Genomic DNA, 7,850 nt, shown 5'->3' with positions numbered 1-7,850 from the left:
GAATAATGGGGCAGGGTATGAAGCACTTTTTTCAATGCTCGCTGTGGCTTGAAAGCTTAAGACAAAGTCTTTCAAAATTTTCATCGACTCCCAAATGATTGTCTGTTCTCAGTGAGTATCAATGTAATATTCGATGTAGATTATATTTTTGTTTTATTATCAGTTGCTATTTATTTAATGTGATAGTGTAATTGCAATGAAAATTGAGAAAGTGCAATTATTCTAAACTAGATTAGAATGTGTGTGGATCGCATAGAAATTAGATTTAATATATTTTATTTAGGTAAATTAAATAGTTAGAATATAGAATTTATTTATTATAAATAAATAAATTAAATAGTTAGAGTATAGAAGTCATTTATATTAGATAAATAAATTAAATAGCTAGATTTTTAGCTTTTAGTGTGCTAAAAAAATTAATTAAGAGGTATTATATTTATTTATTTATGGTCTTATTATTGATTGGAAATAAAAGGATTGACCAAGACTGTTGACGCGGTTTTTCGACAACTAAGAATTAAGAATTCGTAAGAAAGGCTTGCATTGAAGCGTAAATAAATAAGAACATGCACATACATTGTTTAGTGGTTAAAATCCACCTAGTCCACAAGTTAGCGTTATTGCTATAATTTTCTCTTGAGAATTGTTTATGACAATTTCTCCAGAGTTTCAGTATATAAGAGTTTCGTCCCTTTTTCTGTCAATTCCCTCTCTATTTATAGGGGATTAATGGGCAAGTTTGGGTAATTTCTAATTATTACATTTATTACATTCATTGCTTGATATTCTACAGTAACTAGGAACAATTACAATATTCTATGTATGGATATAAATCCCGAGTCTTTAAGAATCCATATCTTTGCTTCCAGTGTGTCATTCGCGAGCTAAAGACATACTCTGCAAGCTCAATCATTTCACGAAAGGTCGATTTGCATAACAAGTTACTCGAGCTACGTTTAGGTGACCTCGAGATCTGGCTAAACGGCCTCCTCAATTCCTTGATGACTATGCTTAGACCGACCTAGGCATGAAGGAGCTAGTACCAAGAACTCGGCACTAAAGAAGGCTTCATTAAATGCTACACAACTGTACCACAAACAAGACATGCCAGCTCGTGTTTTCCAGGTACAACAAAGACTACGATGGGAGAACATAGCTACCGTGTTCCTTCCTTTTATAGAAGAATTGTCAATCAGGTGAGTAATTGTGGGAGAGTGTTGAACAAAATAGAAAGAGAGGGAGAGAGAGAGACTGGTTCGACCATATAGAGGAAATAGGACATCAATATTTTCCTTTTTAGAATAATCACAATAAAAAAATGGATATTGGAGATAGAATATAAGGTGTAATATTTATTTAGTTTAGAAATATACCATAAAAAGATGAATTAGAGTTAAGATAATTAATAGGGTGAGCTATCGTTTTCCATTCTTGAACCTTGGCCTATGCCTTGCAACAAGCATTCATCCAAGAAGAGCTAGAGAAAGCAGACGTGAGATTAGGGAAGAAGAAGCACAAGGGTTTTGACTTAGGTTAAGAGTAAGGTAATGTACAGTCTATTCAAATCCTAAACTCATCTCATTTCCTTATGGCTAACTAATAAAGAATATGGTGGCTCAGTGATTTGATTAAGGGTTAACAAAAGCACTATAGGTTCGGCTAGCACAAAGGAGGTAAGATCTTATCTCTGGATGGTGTTTGATGGTTTAAAGATTATTTTAGTAGTTCAAGGCATGCATAGGTTATGTATGTGACTAGGAATATTTAAGTTGATGATGAAATCATGTTAAGATTAATGAATTTTGTTATTATATGTTATTAAGAGTTTAAGTATTGTTTTGATGATAGAATCATACTAGGATTGATCTTGATCTACCATATATTGATATAATGAGAGCCACGACCTTGAAAGGCTTAGATCGTGCATTTAGCGCATGTCCCATGCATACATCGATGTTAAAATTTGAAACTCTATTTTTCCTTTATAAATTTTATGTTAAAATTGAGTATATTGATTACTTATAAGACATTAGTGGTGACGTGATCCTTCACATTATTTAATTGCAAGGGCTTAAGGTAAAGAAGTTCCTTCTGCACTCAAGAGTAAATTAGGATAGGTGGAAAATAATTGTTGAAACTGTATGATATGAAATGTGTATGTATGCTCAAAGAATGTATGTTGTGAATATGCAAGATTTGTGTTGTTTTTGTAATTGTAATATTAAAACGTAGGTGCCATTATGAAGGAAGGGTAAGTTGTAGCCGTGCAATAAATGCTATAAGGGTTTTGAGTGACCAAATTGACATACGAGGACAGGTGTATCTCTTCGAGGAATCTCTCCTTTATGCATTGAGACTCCATGTCCTATCATGGTGATCTCATGGACAATCTTGGTTAGATCCACATTCAAGTTCATGTGTAGTCCTATTTACCATATGGTTTTCTTGTCTGTATACCTTTGGGCTCATTCGTACAAGTCATCTAGTGTAACGTCCTAAATTTCCTAATAAGGCTTAGGGCCTTAATTAGGGGGCCAGGATAGAAAATTATGGAAATTATGCGATTATGTGATATATATGTGTATCAATATGTGATTATGTGAGTTATATTATAATATGACTTGATATGCATGTTTTGGTGTATTAAATATGCATGTGGGCCCATTTCTGATTAATTGGGAAATTGTTGTAATTTGGCCCGTTATGGGTATATTTGGCATATATGTGGTATGTGTGTGTGAGACCACATTATTATGTGGATATATTTGGGTTACTCGGCACGAGATGATCCTTGTGAGCAAGCTAGTGGGAAAGTCACAATGGGACCCATATTTTACTCGTTGTGAGTCAAGGGGTATTTTGGGTATTTAGTACATTATCGGGATATTAGTTAACATGAATGATTATTTGATGATATATTGGGAGTTAGTGAGATCAGGAAGGAATTCTAGGAATTTTGACTATTTTACCCCATGGGGCGTTTTTGGGACCCCGAGCATTAGATTTGCTTGAGGTTACTTAAGCTCGAAGTAACCTGTCAGAAACATAAAAAAGAACGTTAAGTACGTTCTCTCTCTCCCATTATCTCTTTTTGACGTCGTTAGCATTTTCGAAGGAAACTCGAGTTTTAGGACTCGGATTCAAGCAAGGTTAGAGTCATAACGATTCTAGAGAAGATTAGAAGCATATTATCCGAAGAATTTAATTGGAAAACGACTCAAGAATGGTAGTCCAAGTCTTAAGTTTTGAGTTTTTGAGTTTTTAAGCTTTGATTGGATTTTGTGTGTTTGAGGAGATTTTGATTTGATTGGGACTTGGGTTTTAATGGTTTTGGGAAATTGAGATGTTTGGGAACTTTGATTTTGGGATTTGGATATGTTTGGATAGGTTTTTAGAAGGTTTATAAATGGAGAAAATGAAGAAAATGGCTGGGTTCGGGGATAGGTCGCGACCTGTGTGAACCCAGAACTAGGAGGGGTTCTGCTTGGGAGGGGGGGGGGGGGGGGTACCGCGACTCTAGGGGGCAAATCGCGGCCCACGCCTTGAAGCCCAGGCAGAGGGCTGTCTATCTGGGAAGTGTGCCGCGACCCACAGGGCCAAGTCGCGGCCCGTCTGTGCATTTTTGGCCAAGTTGGGTTTTTAGTCTTGGGAACTTAAACCTAAGGGTTCAGGATCGACCTACTACCCGGTTTGGTAGGATTCAACATTCTAGAGGCTAGGAATCGGTTCGAAAGTCTTTAATTACTCATTTTTTACAGGATTCTATATTATGGTTGTGACTAGGTTATCGCTAGGAGTTCAGAATCAAGATTGTGCTCGAGGATCGTTTATTGGTAACTTGTGCTTAAACCAAAGGAAAGAAAATTGCACCCATTATGTGTAATGGAAATTTTTTGTCCATATATTGAAACCCCAATAATCGGGCCCAATCCAACAAATCAAACTGACTAAACCAATCAGGCCCTCTAAGACATACGTCAAACCCAACATGGCACCCTGACTAGTAATACAAACCTAGTCAAACATAAGCAGGAGGCCATGATGACTAATCGGATCACCCAACTGGACAATCCGTACCTAGGTTGGATTTGAATACACTCTGTCAACCAAGGGAAAGAAATGAGTGGAGAGTCATACGACTCATCCAAGGAAAGGCGGAAGGTAACCGCTTGGAGCGAGTCAGACGGATTAGGTAGACGAAAAGGCAATGGTACAGAAATGAACTATAAGAAGAATCCTAAGGGGATGAATCGGGGATGGGATAACGAGTATTCAAAACTACTAGAATGGACGAGAATCTCGGTAACAGAATCAGCCAGCATGACCTAACCTGACCGGATCGCCTAGCGTTGCCGTCACTACCGCGATAATCATTCTCGATTGTTCTCATTCTTGATTACCTTAGAATTTTATGATTTCTATTACTTTCAATAACAATTCAAATGACTTGAGCATTGGAGTCCCTTTGGCTAATAGCCCACCGGTGCTCCCAATTGAACTTCCCATTCCTCTCTTTGTTATTGACAGGTTGTTGGTGCCCGTTTAATCAATTGTAGGAAATCATATCTACAATTTGGCACCCACTGTGGGGCCCTAGCAATCAAACCATCGACAAAGAATTATGGAGTTCATTTTGAGGGCCATGGCCGACGCACAAGAGAGGTCCGACCTAGCTGCCCAACTCGCGACCCTAACCGAGTAGATGAATAAGGAGCATGAGAATAAGGAGATGGTTAAGGCGAAAAATGCTGGACTTCTTGTACAGATCGAGGCACCGAAGTCTCAAAACCAAGGAGTGCAATCATCTCTCTTTAGGGTTTCACTCAACCCAATGCAATCTCTGGGAGACAGTACTTCAGATGCCTACAATGGAGGATCTAATGGACTCAGGGCGGATCTGATATCCTCGGTAAGAAATAGTAACACTCCTATTAATCAACCTGACACTATGAATGCACCTTCCAATGCAGGTGATCGTACAATCCTCAACAGTGGAATTAGCCAATCAGCCTACGTGTCCAATCAGACGACTCTGGGTGCTGGAGTCACTTAGTCAGTCCTAGGTAGACAAACCAACGCACTTGAAGGCAACCAAATGACTACCGGGGTCGAGACCAGTCAATCGATCCTTGGAGCTGGGCCATCCGTCAGATTCGGAGTCAGCCAGCCTCCCCCTAGAGCTGGAGTCAGTTAGCTTCCCCCTAGAGTGGGAGCCAGCCAGGCAACCCTTGGAGCTAGAGTCAACCAAGCAGCACTTGGTGCCAGTTAGACCAGACACAAACATAGTATACCACCGACCAACGAGCCAGCCCGCCAAGCAACCACAAGCACATTTCCAATCCAAGATCCCAAGTTGGCTCGAAAGTTGGCTGAGATGAAGGTGCTCATCGAACAGATTCCTGGGATGTCGACTCCAATTAAGAAGAGTGCAGCAAGCTGTTATGCAAACACTCCATTCGTAGACAGCATTGCACCAGTGGAGATGCCAAAGAAGTTCAACTTCCCAAATATGAAGATGTTCGACGGGTCGTCTAACCCGGATGATCACATCCCATAATACCGACAGAGGATGTTCATCGTGGCCATTCCACAAGACATGATGGAAGCGTGCATGTGTAAGGGATTTGGTTCATGTCTGATAGGACCAGCCCTCTAGTGGTACACAAATTTACCTAATAATTCTATCTCTACTTTTGCACAATTAACTGATACTTTTGTTGAGCAATTTGCAAGTAGCAGGAAGTTATCAAAGATATCAGAAGACTTGTATGTGATTGTCCTAAGGCGGGGCGAACCCTTGAGGGATTATATTGGACGCTTCAACAAAGAAAAGGTGTACATCACCAATTGCAATCAGAGCACCACCGTCGTAGCCTTCCGCAAAGGTCTCTGACCTGATTTGAACCTCTACAAAGAGCTAACCAAGTATTCATGCAAGTCGTTCTAGTCAAAGCCTGGGCACATATCAAATGGGAAGAAGACGAAGTCAATTACTATCGATCCTCCCCACGGAGAGAGACTCAGAGGGAATCCAGGGCAGATAGATGATCAAGTGACAGACGCTCAGAGCTGTACCATATTCCCAACAGATCTGAGAACAGGCGAAGAGACTACAGCCAGCCATCTGAGACAAGCTCCCAAGATGGACCCAAAATACCAGAGTATAATCTTTCAATCTCACCAGCAGAAGCAGTGTTGGAATTAAAAGGGTTGGGTGACAGAGTGAGATGGCCCGAGAAGATGAGAACACCGGCTGATCAAAGAGATAGAACAAAATTGTGTGACTTCCACGCTGACCATGGACACCGCATTGACGAATGCATTTCTTTGAAGCTTGAAGTATCAAACCTTCTAAAGCATGGACACCTGACTGATTTCCTTACAAACAATGGCAAGCAAACTTTCCAACAGAGTGGAGATAGACCAGACGGCCGAAGAGAAGTAACCCCTCCAAGACCACCCACTCATTAGTGAACAATGAATGTTATAACAGGTGGCTCTGAGGTAAGCAGAGTCACCCATTCAGCAGCCAGGAGAATCCAGTGGAATAGAGAAGACTACGACCAATTCACCAGCTCAAACCATAAACTTCTCTACATCAGAGTCGACCAGACTCCTCAACCCACATCATTATGCTCTTGTTATTCAACTTTATATTGCAAAATGTTTAACCAAACACATTCTTATTGATAACGGGTCCTCAGCTAATATATTGTTTTTAAGTGCTCTCAGGGAAATGGAGATAGATGAGACAAAGATTATGAGAAAGACTATTGTCCTCATCGACTTCAGCGAAGAACAAAAGATCACGGTAGGGGAGATTGAGCTACATGTCTACACTAAAGGGGTCAACCTGTGCACGGGGTTCCTGGTGGTAGACTCTCCTTCCGCTTACAATGTCACTTTGATCCGACCCTGGATACATGAGATTGAAGACGTACCATCAACCTACCACCAAGTACTGAGGTTCCCAACCAAATGGGGAGTCAAGGAGATCAGAGGACAGCAGAAAAACTCAAGGGCATGCTACTAGAATACCATGAAGGCCAAGCCTGCACAATCATAGAAATTACAGCAAGACAGACTTATTAGCTCACAACATGACCAGCCGAACACGCAGGAGTTAGACGAAGTCTAGATCCATCCAGAATTCCCAGACCACAAAGTCCAAATCGGATCAAAACTAGACCCTAAAATCAGAGTCACACTCATTGAATTTCTCTCTAATAATTATGATTGCTTTGTGTGGTCCTATGCGGACATGACTGGAATTGACCCCGAAGTAATTGTCCATAAATTGCAGGTTGATCTAGACTACCCACAAAGGAAGCATAAAAGAAGAAAGTTTGCCCCTGAAAGAAACAAGGCAATCATTGAAGAGGTCCAGAAGCTCATAGATAATGGATTCGTAAGGGAGATCTAGTATCCCGAGTGGCTGGCCAATGTGGTGATTGTACAGAAAAAGAACGGCAAATTGATTTTACAGATCTCAACAAGGCGTACCCCAAGGACTCATTCCCATTGCCACACATAGACATGCTAGTAGATGCCACAGCCGGCCGTGAGCTCTTAAGCTTCATGGACGCATACTCAGAATACAACCAAATACTAATGCACCCGGACGACCAAGAGAAGATAGCCTTCATGACCAACCTAGGCATATTCTGCTACAAGGTCATGCAATTCGGAATAAAGAATGCAGGGGCGACTTACCAACGCTTGGTGAACAAAATGTTTGCAGACATGCTAGGGAAGACTATGGAAGTCAACATCGACGACATGCTCGTCAAATCTTTCATGGAAGAGGACCACATCAATCATTTAAAACAGTCATTTGATATTCTTAGGAA

Source organism: Humulus lupulus, chromosome 7 (assembly GCF_963169125.1).
Source record: "Humulus lupulus chromosome 7, drHumLupu1.1, whole genome shotgun sequence".
NCBI classification, from domain to species: domain Eukaryota; kingdom Viridiplantae; phylum Streptophyta; class Magnoliopsida; order Rosales; family Cannabaceae; genus Humulus; species Humulus lupulus.
Note: the sequence above shows the minus strand (reverse complement) of the source record.